This window comes from Hyperolius riggenbachi, chromosome 12 (assembly GCF_040937935.1).
Source record: "Hyperolius riggenbachi isolate aHypRig1 chromosome 12, aHypRig1.pri, whole genome shotgun sequence".
NCBI lineage: Eukaryota > Metazoa > Chordata > Amphibia > Anura > Hyperoliidae > Hyperolius > Hyperolius riggenbachi.
Window position 1 is genome coordinate 91,451,421 of NC_090657.1, and position 13,441 is coordinate 91,464,861.

At 45.9% G+C, this 13,441-nt stretch overlaps 1 protein-coding gene and 1 long non-coding RNA gene across 9 annotated transcripts in view; one reads left to right on the forward strand and one right to left on the reverse strand.

Moving 5' to 3' along the window:
• Positions 1-12,511, reverse strand: part of LOC137541048 (uncharacterized) — a 617,426-nt gene extending 604,915 nt beyond the window's left edge. For 5 of the 8 annotated variants that reach the window (XR_011025075.1, XR_011025076.1, XR_011025069.1 and 2 more), the window contains exons 1-3: positions 12,154-12,374; positions 11,740-12,003; positions 2,889-3,043 (exon numbers count right to left, since the gene is read on the reverse strand). This is a non-coding gene — a long non-coding RNA (uncharacterized lncRNA). Of the gene's footprint in view, positions 1-2,888; positions 3,044-6,946; positions 7,002-11,739; positions 12,004-12,153; positions 12,375-12,413 lie in introns of those variants that run through there. The other 3 variants (XR_011025074.1, XR_011025071.1, XR_011025073.1) reach the window with 3 other exon arrangements.
• A 20-nt stretch (positions 12,512-12,531) lies between these two features.
• Positions 12,532-13,441, forward strand: part of RAB5C (RAB5C, member RAS oncogene family) — a 50,607-nt gene continuing 49,697 nt past the window's right edge. Inside the window, exon 1 of the mRNA XM_068262193.1 lies at positions 12,532-12,640. The gene's annotated coding sequence lies outside the window, so the exon portion shown is untranslated. The remainder of the gene's footprint in view (positions 12,641-13,441) is intronic.

Consider the following 13,441-nt stretch of genomic DNA (forward strand, 5'->3'; position numbering starts at 1 on the left):
AATTACCCTCGATGGCCCGCGGGTAGGGAGCGCGTCGCTAGCGGCGGCCGATCCGGTATACATTACCTGACGCTGGCTCCCGGGCGTCTTCTCCGCATCTTCTCCGCGCTGCACCCGCTCCATCCCGGCGCTTCCTGTCACTGCAGTGACCAGGAAGTTCAAACAGAGGGCGCTCTATTTGAACTTCCTGGTCACGGAGTGACACAGGAAGCGCCGGGATGGAGCGGGTGCAGCGTGTAGAAGATGCGGAGAAGATGCCCGGGAGCCAGCGTCAGGTAATGTATGCGCGGGGGGGGACAGGCGGCAGCGGCGGCTCCACAGATTGCGATCGGTTTCAGGCTGAAATCGATTCACAATCTGTTTGCAGTAAAGGCAGCCATACGATCCCTCTCTGATCAGATTCGATCAGATAGGGATCTGTCAGCTGGTCGATCTAATGGCAAATCGACCAGTGTATGGCTACCTTTAGTCGTGGAGAGGGCTGTTATCTGACTTTTATTATCTCAACTGTAAGTGAACTGTTTACTTTTTCTCTGCTAGAGGAGAGGTTATTACTTCACAGACTGCTCTGAAAGACTCATTTTGAATGCTGAGTGTTGTGTAATCTGCACATAATATAGAATGATGCAATGTTAGAAAAAACACTATATACCTGAAAATAAAAGTATGAGAATATTTTTTTTGCTGCTAATCTTCTAGTAATTATGCATAGTACACAACCAATTCACTATATCATATTTTTTTTTTCGCTTCAGTGTCTCTTTAAGGCTCGTTTCTTGTGCCGCACACGTCTGCAAGACGCGCGGCGTCACTTCCTGGTGTGCGGATACACAGATGAATCCCATCAGCCGTGCCATGCACGGCTATGGGATTCACAGCCTCCCGCACTGAAATGGATGGAAATGTCGGCCGAATCATTAGCGCAAGCGATTCGGCCGGCGGCGCCATTGTACACTATGGCAGAGTTTCCACGCGTGATTTGCCTGCGGGGAAACTCTGTGGATTTGGTGGAAATGGGCCCTAAGGAAGGCACACTACGCTGCATGACCGCGCATAGCATGCAGCCCTATATTTAGTTCGCGCTGTGGTCATGGAACCCAGCTTCATGAATCTGCCCCATGTACCTATATGCACGGTTGGTGTGCATTAGCTTCACTCCAGTTCTTGATGCATATCACATGACATCAGACCCCTAAGGAGGGAAGCTGGTGCATGCTCATTGGCCTGAGTGAAGAGGAGATCTGAGGACCTGCCGCACTGCACTGGTTCCCAAGTGGACCCCCTCCTGGTCCTCTAGTTCAGACATTAACCCCTCCTGGTCTCCAAGTGCAAACATTAAGCCCTCCTAGTCCCCAGGTGCAGACATTAACCCCTTATGGTCCTGAAAAGCAGCCAGTAATCATCATGGTCCCTACTTTCAGCCATTAACTTTCCATGGCCAACTTTTACTTGAGTCTTAAAAAACTCCAGTTTAAGAGAGTAAAATTTAAGGGTCAACTCATGCATAACGTCAACTTAAATTCAAGTTTATATGGTACAGTATTAATAATAAGTTATTTAATTCCAGCATGGTCACATGGAAGGCCATACTGTCCAATTCCTGTAAAAAGAGATACATTTCAAAGCTCATCTCTAGGCACAGAGGTAAAAATGCTATTTAACAGATTAGTAATCAGTGCATAGCCGTTGCAGATAAAAATTTTGTCTTGAAATTTTGATCATGTGCTCAGAGCAGCCGTCCCGACCACGGGTATGTTTCAGGCTTTGTGGGTGGGACTACAGCTGCTTGATTTGCATCATATCCACTCTGCACACTGCAAGGAGGCAGGCACAGACTGGAACTCTCTCAGAAGACTGCAGCCTATTGCACAGACAGTCTGTGGTGAGGGAAGTGACCTGTGTTTTGGCTCCTGACCAGTGATGTATTTGATATAATATAATCAAGAAGCTTTTCACAACAAAAAAATACTGCAATTGAGAGCCTACACATGGTTAGGAAACGTTTGTGACTGGAAGTTCTCAACTCAACAAGTACATGATGACAGAATACAGCTCTGATAGCCCAAAATAGCCCAGCTAAGTCTAAATGTGACCTCATCAGTTTCAGGTACACTAAGATTACACTAAGGCCCGGTTCACACTTGCGGTGGCCCTCCGGAATCGCCGTGCCGGAGCCGCACCGCCTGCAGAACGGACGGAACGGACGCACGGCATAGCAATTAAAGCCTATGCGTCCGTTCACATGGGTCCGTTCTGCAGAACCGGAGCCGGACCGGATCCGGGCCGGATCCGGACTCCGGCCTCCGTTCCAACATGCGCTATTTTTTCATCCGGCCCCTCCGGCAGCCGTATCCGGGGCGGAGCCGGACTGCACCATCCGGCCAATACAAACAAATGGGAACCGGAGGCCGCACAACACACTGGCTGAGAAATCCGGATGTTCTACCCCACTTCCTATGCGGATTGTTGCGGCGATATTGGCTGGGGACACATGGGCAAGCATTTCGGAGTGGAGCAGCACGAGCTGGAGGTGTTGGCAGGATGTTGGCAGCATGTCGGAGGTGGAGGTGAGTGCTAAACAGCAGAGGGCCTGATTCCACAGGTCCCCCTTCTGCTGACCTCCCAGACCCCAACATTTTTTTTTTTTTTTTACGTTACTTTGCCAAACGGATCCGGATCGCATCCTGATTACCACCTGATGCAACCTGACCGGATCCGGATCGGATCCGGATCAGAACCGTACGGTTCCGATCCGGATCCGGTCCGGATCCGGTCAGGTCATCCGGTCCGTTTGGCAAACAACCGCTAATGTGAACCGGGCCTAAGATTACAGCAAGGTGATATGCTAATCTTACAATTAATATTAATTTAGTTCTAAGAAATGTTACCTTATCCCAGTGTGATGGATGGATAAATGCATGGCTGAAAGGACAGTCGGAAGGACATGTTAAGTACACGTTGCACTGAGCACCGCTGCTACGGTTTTCACCTCCACTTTATTGAATAACATCTTCAAACCAGTAATATTTATAAGAACAAAATGCTGCAAGGAAGCACAAAAAAATGTAAAAGCTCAATGTCTCCAATACATAGTTACAGTATGCCCTATCATATTGTCTGTAGTATGGGGGAAATTTAAAAAAATGTAGTAGTTACAGTAAATGTTTTATTTGATTTTTATTCCTGAATGTGAAACTCGCAAGGAGAAATAAGCCTTCCTCATTTCTTGGGCACTGCTAAAACTCTCTAATTGCTTGTTTACCATGGTCAGTAACACTTTAGATTGGACTTGTCATTAAAGGATACCCAAAGTGACATGTGACATGATGAGATAGACAAGTGTATGTACAGTGCCTAGCACACAAATAACTATGCAGTGTTCCTTTTTTTTCTTTCTCTGCATGGAAGAGTTAAATATCAGGTATGTAAGTGACTGACTCATTCCTGACTCAGACAGGAAGTGACTATAGTGTGACCCTCACTGTTAAGAAATTCCCCTTTTTAGCTCTTTCCTGCTCTCAGGAGCCATTTTCTGCTAGGAAAGTGTTTTATAGTTGGAGTCAGGACTGAGTCAGCCACTTACATACCTGATATTTAACTCTTCTAGGCAAAGAAAGAAAAAAAGGAACACAGCATAGTTATTTTATTTGTGTGCTAGGCACTGTACATACACATGTCTATCTCATCATGTCACATGTCACTTTGGGTATCCTTTAAATCACACTCCATATGAAACAGCAGGTCATACCAGCATTACCATGCTAGTAGTACACTGAATTAATAAAAAAATAAAAAAACCAGTACCAGATATTTCTCCCACCCAGCATGGGTATGTGTAAAAATACACCCCAAAACTATTTCTCCTGAGTACGGCGATACCACATGTGTGACACTTTTTTGCAGCCTAGGTGCGCTAAGGGGCCCAAAGTCCTATGAGCGCCTTTAGGCTTTACAGGGGTGCTAACAATTTAGCACCCCCCAAAATGCCAGGACATTAAACACACCCCACAAATGACCCCATTTTGGAAAGTAGACACCCCAAAGTATTCAGAAAGGGGCATGGTGAGTCTGTGGCAGATTTCATTTATTTTTTTTGTCACAAGTTAGCAGAAATGGAAACTTTTTCTTAAAAAAAAAAATTTTGTCACAAAGTGTCATTTTCTGCTAACTTGTGACAAAAAAAAATAAAATCTTCTATGAACTCACCATGCCTCTTAGTGAATACTTTGGGATGTCTTCTTTCCAAAATGGGGTCATTTTGGGGGTATTTATACTATCCTGGAATTCTAGCACCTCATGAAACATGACAGGTGCTCAGGGAAGTCAGAGATGCTTCAAAATGAGAAAATTCACATTTGGCACCATAGTTTGTAAACGCTTTAACTTTTACCCAAACCAATAAATATACACTTATTGGATTGTTTTTATCAAAGACATGTAGCACAATAAATGTGGACAAAAATGTATATAGAAATTTTACTTTATTTGAAAAATGTCAGCACAGAAAGTTAAAAAAAATTTTTTTTTGACAAAATTCATGTCTTTTTTAATGAATATAATAAAAACTAAAAATCACAGCAGCAATCAAATAGCACCAAAAGAAAGCTGTATTAGTGACAAGAAAAGGAGGTAAAATGCATTTAGGTGGTAGGTTGTATGACCGAGCAATAAACCGTTAAAGCTGCAGTGGTCTGAATGGAAAAAAAGTGTCTGGTCCTTAAAGAGAGTCTGAAGCGAGAATAGATCTCGCTTCAGACCTCATAGCTAGCAGGGGCATGCGTGCCCCTGCTAAAACGCCGCTATAGCGCGGCTTAACGGGGGTCCCTGTCCCCCCAAACCCCCTCCGAGCAGCGGGGGAGCGCTTCCTGGTTGGGGCAGGGCTAACCGCCGCAGCCCTGCCCCATGCGCGTCTGTCAGACGCGTACCTCCGCCTCTCCCCCGCCCCTCTCAGTCTTCCTTCACTGAGAGGGGCGGGGGAGAGGCGGCGATGCGCGTCTGATAGACGCGACTGGAGGCAGGGCTGCAGCCGTTAGCCCTGCCTCCAGGAAGATCAGCTCCAGCGACCTTTTTCCGACCCAGGTTTGCGGGGGGTGGGTTGGGGGTGAAGGGACCCCCGTTAAGCCGCGGGATAGCGGCGTTTTAGCAGGGGCACACGTGCCCCTGCTATATATAAGACCTGAAGCGAGATTTAGTCTCGCTTCAGTGTCTCTTTAAGGGGTTGCCTGGTAACCCTGCTGGTCTATTTAGCTGCAGTAGTGTCTGAGTAACACCAGAAACAAGCATGCAGATATTCTTGTCAGATCTGACAATAATGTCAGAAACACCTGATCTGCTACATGCTTGTTCAGGGTCCATGGCTAAAAGTATCAGAGGCAGAGGATCGACAGGATAGCCAGGCAACTCATATTGCTTTAAGGGAACCAGAGACGCCGGAATCTCTAAAAAGAAAGAAAGATTTTATACATACCTGGGGCTTCTTCCAGCCCCATAATCCTGCATCGCTCCGACGCCGCCATCCTCCGCTTCCTGGATCGCCGGTACCGGGTCCCGTCACTTCCGGCGGACGCGGCCAAATGTCCGCATGAGCAGGGGCTCCCTCCATATATGCCCTTACAGCTGCGCAGTATGCAGCTGCACGCGTACGGGTATGCTGGGAGCCCCTGTGAGGTGGACAATTGCTCGCGTGCTGCCGCCGACTGGCCGAAACTGCGGGACCCGGTACCGGCGGATCCAGGAAGCGGAGGAGGGCGGCGTGGGAGCGATCCGTGCGTATGGGGCTGGAGGTAGCCCCAGGTATGTATAAAATCTTCTTTCTGGGGCCTCTGGTTCCCTTTAAAAAGAAAGAAATATGGCAGCCTCCACATACCTCTCGCTACAGTAAAGGCTCAGCAGGTGTTTTTTGGATTAATTAGCTGACTAGAATCTGTCACTTTGAGCCTAGAATATTGAACATTTTTTTTACAATATTCTAACTATCTGAGATTTTGATGTTTTCATAATCATCAAACTTATAACCAATAAAAGCTTTTGATATTTCGCTGTGCCTGTAATGAGTCTATTTCACATACAGGTAGTCCTCGGTTAACGAACGAGATAGGGACTGTCATCTCGTTCTTAACCTGAATCTGTCCTTAAGTCGGGACAGCGCCGGATTTCTGTGATTTAAAAGTTTTTAAGTAGTTTATCATTGACCTAAAGACGCCATGTGTGTGTGGGGAGGTGAGCAGCTACATACCGCACACCTCCCGTGCCCTGGCATCACCCTCTGCCTCTACTAAACACCTCCGTATCATTACAGAGATCCGCGTCCTCTGACCCAGATACTGTTACTGCTCTGCGCATGCGCAGAATGCCGGGTCGCCTCCCGGCCTGCGTCAGAGGACACGGATCTCTGTAATGATACGGAGGTGTTTAGTAGAGGCAGAGGGTGACGCCAGGGCACGGGAGGTGTGCGGTATGTAGCTGCTCACCTCCCCACACACACATGGCGTCTTTAGGTCAATTTTAAACTACTTAAAAACATGTAAATCATAGAAATCCGGCACTCGCGGTGACATCATCGATGGGGCGGAGCTATCGGCGGCCCGTTCGTATCGGCGGGGCGTTCGTAAAGCGAGGACTACCTGTATTAGTTTCACCTTTTAAGTCCCATTACTGACATAAATTAACTTTTGCACAATATTCTAATTTTTCGAGTTTCACCTGTAGACAGGCAGACCGACAGACAGAGATATATATTTCAGCTATAATTTGGATAGCTGCCAATGGGGAATTAAAAAAATGTCTTCATATTTCTGCCTGGAAAATAACCTTAAAAATTGTAAAATGTGTTAAAGCCCAACTCCTAACAAAAAATATATTTTGCTTTGGAAATTGCAACAAAGTGTTGATTAGAACCTCTTATGGAATTGTACTGCTTTCTGTGTCCCCACTGGTGAGATCTTACCTTACTTCCAGTTCCTAGGACTCCCAAGGCTTTCATTTGAACTCTGGTGGTCCTGGAGACAGAAAATGAAGGGCAACAATAAGAACTCAGCAGAGGTTCTAATGCTGGGAATACACGGTGCGTTTGTGCACCGGAATCGAGCCACTGGCTCGATACCGCCTCGTCCCCGCTCATCCGCGCGCGCGTGTGCGGATCGATTCCCGCTCGTCCCCGCAGGCATCTCCTAATCTTCTGTGCGTTTCTTCTATTGTTCTCCCCGCCGGTATCAAGCGCGGAATCGATCCGGGGGGGTATCGGATAGGTCGGAAATTATCAATCGAGCCATCAGCGGCTCGATTGATAATTTCAAACGCACCGTGTATTCCCAGCATAAGAATCTGTGTACAAAAAAGTGGCCATACATTAATTGATGGCCGCCTGGATTTGGGAAAATTATAGCTCTGTCTCTGTTTGAAATCTTATCAAAGAGAGATCTTTTACTGCCACACACTGCAAATAGATTGTTAATAGATTTCAGCATGAAACCTATTAAAACTCTATGGGACTGTCGCTATCACCAGATCCGGCTGTCAGTCAGTCCCCCCCCCCCCCCCCAGGTCTCCTCCAAGTGACTAGATCTCCCCTGGAACCCCTGCAAAGTACTTGCAGTGTAACCTGCCATACAGTAGCACTCCTGTGCTGTTCCACCAATGCCTCCTCTCCATGACCCGGCAGCATGTACATACTCACATGGTCAAAGAGATGTGGCATCTGGGAGATAAAGGACGCAGGAGGGACCATGCAGGCTGGACAGGTAAGTGGAGAATGTGCTCCACCTTGGTGTTTGCAAATATACTGACACCTATGTATGACCTCTGTTTCCCCCCTGTTATTTTCCTCTGTATTCATTTACAGCCTATTTTGAAATAATTTTTTCTTTAGACCCTATAATTATTTCATTGCAGCACACAAATACAGTAGTACTTAAAGTCTTACCTGAGGTTAAAGTGTACCCGAGGTTAACCTTGGGTACAGAAAGAAATACTTATCTTAGAAGAGGGAAGCCTCTGGATCCTATACAGGCTTTCCAATCCATCCGCTGGTCCCCCGATGATGGGTGTGTACCCCCACGATAATTACCAATAAGGGCTTATCGGCAGGAACCTCAGGGCCGCACTCCTCTTCAGGCACAAGCACAGCCATATGGCCCCTGCACGAGTACAGCCACGCCTGTGCAGTAAGCCACGATTGTGCCAGAAGAGGAGCTGATACTAGGGAAGGTCCCGGTCAGCTGCGGAGGACTGGAGGACAGCGTGGGAAGCTCCTGGAGGATCCAGAGGCCTCTTTCTCCTTAGGTATTAACTTTTTTACATGCTTGATGCCTCAGGTTCTCTTTAACCATTCTTTCCACAGCTCCAGTAAAATGCATCTTATCTGCTTGTGTGTACATCTCATGAAGGATAAAAGCAAAGCGCACTCTCAAGACCTTCCCAACTTTACACTGATGACATTTGTTACAGACATATTTCTAAGCTTCTGAATGTTCCAGTGAGCAACCATTGAGGCCATAGTCCAGAAGTGTAAAGAACATAATTTCACCATAAACCAGCCACAGCCAGGTGCTCCTCACAATATTTCTGATGTATTTTAGGATTTGTATCAGCTGTAACAAAGAAATGTTTTTTTTTAAAGGTCATTATGCTGTTGTGCATCTTTTAGAGCAGAGAGGAGTTCTGAGTTCAGGTCCGCTTTAAGTCCTCATGGGATTGGTCTTTGGTCACAATACTTATCAGGGCAAGAATCCAAAGCTCATTGCACTTTTGAATCCCTTACCTCATTTCTGTTGCATTCTGACATTCAACACATAAACCTAATTAACATCTTTTATAATCTTGTAAAAATGTATTTGCAACGATGTGCACATATTTGTTTCTGCAGCAACTAGCTAAGTTTTGTTGGATATGTTGCAAATGTATTGTGTAATGTGCATCATGTTATGATATTTTACCTAGGCCATTTTCCTCCCCCATTTCAGCTTTGTTATTTAATAATATTAAAATGTTTATGTAAAATACTTATTTCTAACTTATTTGTCCACATCCGCTGGACCCTGCACTGCAATTTTCCCTCTGTCCAATGAGTGGCACTCTACCCCTATAGTTAGATTGCCGTCTGTTGTCATGACGACAGATGGGGATCTCACCAGAGGGATCGAGAGCATCCGAGGACCAGAAAAAGAATGGCTGCCAGCATCTGGATCCCGGGAGAGGAGAGTTGAAACGCCGCCACGCTGCACTGTCTCTCCATACATCCCGGCGGCTACCACCAGTTAGGCTCAAGGTTACTGCTCTGACCTTCAGATTTCTGGCCTGAGCCTGACTCGGGGTAACCACTAAAGTGGTTAAGCCACCAGCAAGCAAGAACATTCTCAGATTAATTTTGACAGTATTTTTCCAGGTACTTTTTGGTACACTTGTTAAAAATGTTTTTTTGGTAACCCCGAAATATGTTGAGTAACTGCTGAGATTTGATAAAGCAGTCTTTCTCAGCTTTTGTACCCTGGAGGAACCCTGCAAACAATTTTTTGATCTTGGGGAACCTCTGCATTTATTTAGCAGGAGGCATGGTCTTTAAAAATAGGTGAAGGTATTATGTCACTACCCCCAATACAGTACCCTTCATTTTACTGTGTCCTTATCCTAGTGCTTTTTATGAATTTGCTCATTATTATTTTGATCCCCAATTTAGTGATTATTTTTACAGTATCCCCTATTATGATGTGCTCTATTATACTTCCCCCACATATGAGGGAAAATGCCAAGGAACCCCTGCAGAGTACTCAAGAAACCCTGATTGAGAAAGCCTGTAATAAACGCAAGATTATTTAGCCAATTGAGTCTTTCTTTGGCATGTATTTGTTACCCACAGGAGACTTGAGCATCGGCTACCAAGGCTAGACAAGGCCTAGTGAAAGGAGTGTTGCAGAAAAAACTACTACTGGATAACACCAAGTATATTTAGGAGGGTGTGATGATCCTTTATTTATCTCCATGTTTCTGTTTTTTTTTTTTTATTTTGTAGACTGTTAGCAGAATATCTTCCGAAGTAGACGGAAATACCTGATCTCAGTCGGGTCCGCTCTACTGCGCAGGCGCCGGAAAGTTGCGCCTGCGCAGTAGAGCAGACCCGACGGCGATCGGGTATTTCCGCCTACTTCGGAGCTGACAGCCGTCAGAGCGCCTGCGCAGGAGCCGGGAAAGTAAATATTGACGTCATCTTGTACGGAGGGCTGCAGCGAGGCTCCTGAGGGATGGAGGACGGCGTGGGAAGCCTCATTAGGATCCTGAGGCTTCCCCCACCCGAGGTGAGTACCCCCCAGGGGACGTTTTGACGTTACAGATTCTCTTTAAGGCCTTGCTGCAGGGCCGTCCGACTCAGCACACAAGTGATTTCCCCTCCCCGCCCTTTTCTGCTCACCAACAGAGCTTTCTGTTGGTGGGCTCTGATTGCTGCTGGGATGTTTGTTTATTTATTTATTTTATTCGATTGTGGGGGGGGTTTTCAATACATTTTCCTTTTTTTTTCTACCCCCCACCAGCCGTCACAGGCATCAGCCTATGAGAGCCGATCACTCGTGCCTCCCAGGGGACTGCCGAGTGACACGGCTGTCCCAAGTACATCGCTGCTGTAGATCGCAGCGCTGTACGATGTAAATAAGTCTCCTAGTGGCGATCTCCGCTGGGAGACTGATGAAGGAGTGAAACTCCGTCATTCAAGAGGGGATGCACTTGCATTAGCACACGCAATCCCCTGGAATCTTGGCGTTACATGGTCCTGGGGGAGCTGCTATTGGCATGATGCAGTCGTTAAGAAGTTAATGTTCAGGTCCCGGCCAAGTACCATTATAAGTATATGGGAGTAATGACGGGTATAATAAACCCAGATAGAATAGAACTTTTGTTATAGTAAACTTTTTTGGCCCCTGTGGTATTTTGAATCCGGCTATAGTGGAAAGTGGATAGGCGCATGTGTCATACATCAGTTGGAGACCCATGAACCGTGGTCATTTAGCAGGCTGCCAGCCACTTGTAGCCTGCTGGCTATCTGTAGAATACTCTAGGCCTGCGTGGATTACCTCAAAAGCACCTGCCAGTGAGACCTGTGCTTCCTGTGTAAGCTCCATGACCATCGTTCCTGCTGCTGTAATTTGAGACTTGTATTTCCGCCGTTGCGGACCTTATGGTGCTATAGACTGCTGATTTTATTGCCTAATTTGTTCTTTGAATTCAAGAGATATCAATCTATGGATGATTAACAAGTGGATGGAAAGGATTTACCGGAATATATTTGCATGTTACTGGTAATTATGGGCCTAATAGTGCACTATTGACAATCATAACAGACGTCACAATACAAGATCGTTTAGGAGTGGTATGTGTAGGTTTTGATCTCTGATTGGAAGTGTTTTTCGGTTGTATATCTGCAATGGGTCTATTTTTATCATTTTATTTGTAAAAAGCTATATCTGTATGATACGGTTTTATTAAAGATCAATACAGTATTTTAACTATTTGAGGCGCAGATGTAAGCTATATATTTTTCTACTGTTGTACGGTGGGGACGAGAGTTAACCCCTTTTATACTTCTGCAGCCCACTTGATAGAATATATTTGTCCAGCGCCACAACTGAAATATTGCCGGTTTTTGATTTTTACTGAGGGAATAGCCTGTCATCTGTGACTTGCTTGTGCATGACTGAAATGGTACAGTATCATCAGAAATGTAAACAGACAAGCACACTATAAGTACTGTACCTGCATTGTATAGTATTGAACAATCTGTGCACAGGCTGTTTTTGAAGCTTCCTTTGCTGCATCTGTTTTGAATACAAGTTGTGTAATTTGCCCTTGTTTGGGCTCTACACATCTATGTAGCTTATCAGTTTGGGTACAGCCTATATTTGAAAGCGCTGCAATTTCCTCCAACTGTACCTGCATTAACGTCCTGTGCAAGCTGTTACATGATTATTGCATGCAAATCCCTGCATATTGAGCACTGTGCTTTATGTTCAGAAGGTACTGTAAAAGAAAAAATGACCAATTACTGACTAAATTAAGATACGGTACTATAATATACTGTTATGTGCTTGAGTATAGCAATTTGTGATATAGTAAACCACTTTGCATGGTCCCTTGAAGTTTATTATAAAAGGATTCTACTGTACCTACCACTAACAAGTCCTTTGAACAGAGCTCTACAGAAGTTGCCAGAGTGAAAGTATCATATGCCAGGAGAATTTGCCCTTCACACTATAGAATGCCCATGCATTAGGACTTGGATAGGGACACAATCTCATCTTGCAGTCTAGTATCTACCTAGTATCTAGCCGATGCAAGAAAATGGAAACTCAATCACAGCATTTCCTCAGGAGAAAACTACAATTCCCAGCCCCCCTGGCAGCACTGTTTCCGCATTCCACAACATACACCTCATTTCCGGCGCCTCTGCTAGTCACAGACCAAACAATCAGTGTTTTGATTGGCTGACAGCACTGTATCTCCCTGAAACCTCCTAATCAGCGCAGATGACAGTCAGCGCAGATGACAGTGGGGCGTACCCGGAAGTGAGACAGGAAAGGCGGAAGTAGAGGCCGGAGGAGAAGGAAGCAGAGAAGGGTCTCCCGGCGGGAGAGAGGAGGCGGATACAGGCAGATAGGTGAGCCCGGGGCTGCGGGGTGGACGGGTTCTTCACAGGTGGATGGGTAGGTACCGGGAGAGGGCACTGCCGGGATAGACGCCACAAGCGAGCTGGAGGGGCCGGTGTCCCCTGAAATCCCCTCTTTCCGGATAGGATCGGCTGATGGGCATGACATGTGTGGCTAAGGAGGTGTCTTCTGGCATGGGCTCCACACAGCCTGTGTTTGGGGCTGAGTCTCGCTCCTAGTGGCATAAAGGAGCCAGCTCTGTCAGAGCACAGCGTATAGACTGCCATGGGGGAAAATGCTGTGGTAGTGAAATTTTTTGCAACTTCATCAGATTTTGCTACCAGCTGCAATTTTTTTTATAGTCGGTACTAGCATAAACTGCAACCTAATTGCTCAAAGCTATTACTATCATAAAATGCAACCTAACTCTATTCTCACACACAACATTCCCTGTACTGATTCATCGCCCCCCCCCCCCCCCCCCTGCCTAACCCTAAACAATACCTTTTCTCCTTACAAGCCTTACCCCAAATGTAGCATTGTAAAATAGGGACCAGATCTGCAGTATTTCCCTGTATGTGTGCTGCACAGGGAAACGTTGCCTATTTCATATTCTAGGCCAAATCGAAAATGACTGCAGCTCCCAATGGAAAAAAGGGGTAGCCGCTTGCAGGACCTGATCTGTCTGCAATCTAGTAGTCACTTCTCTACTTGTGGATTCACAAAATGTAATTTTTCCAGTTAGCTGCAGTGGCAAAGTTTCATTTACCAGACACCAAATTTGGACAAAATTATACTTACCTCAGTCCGGG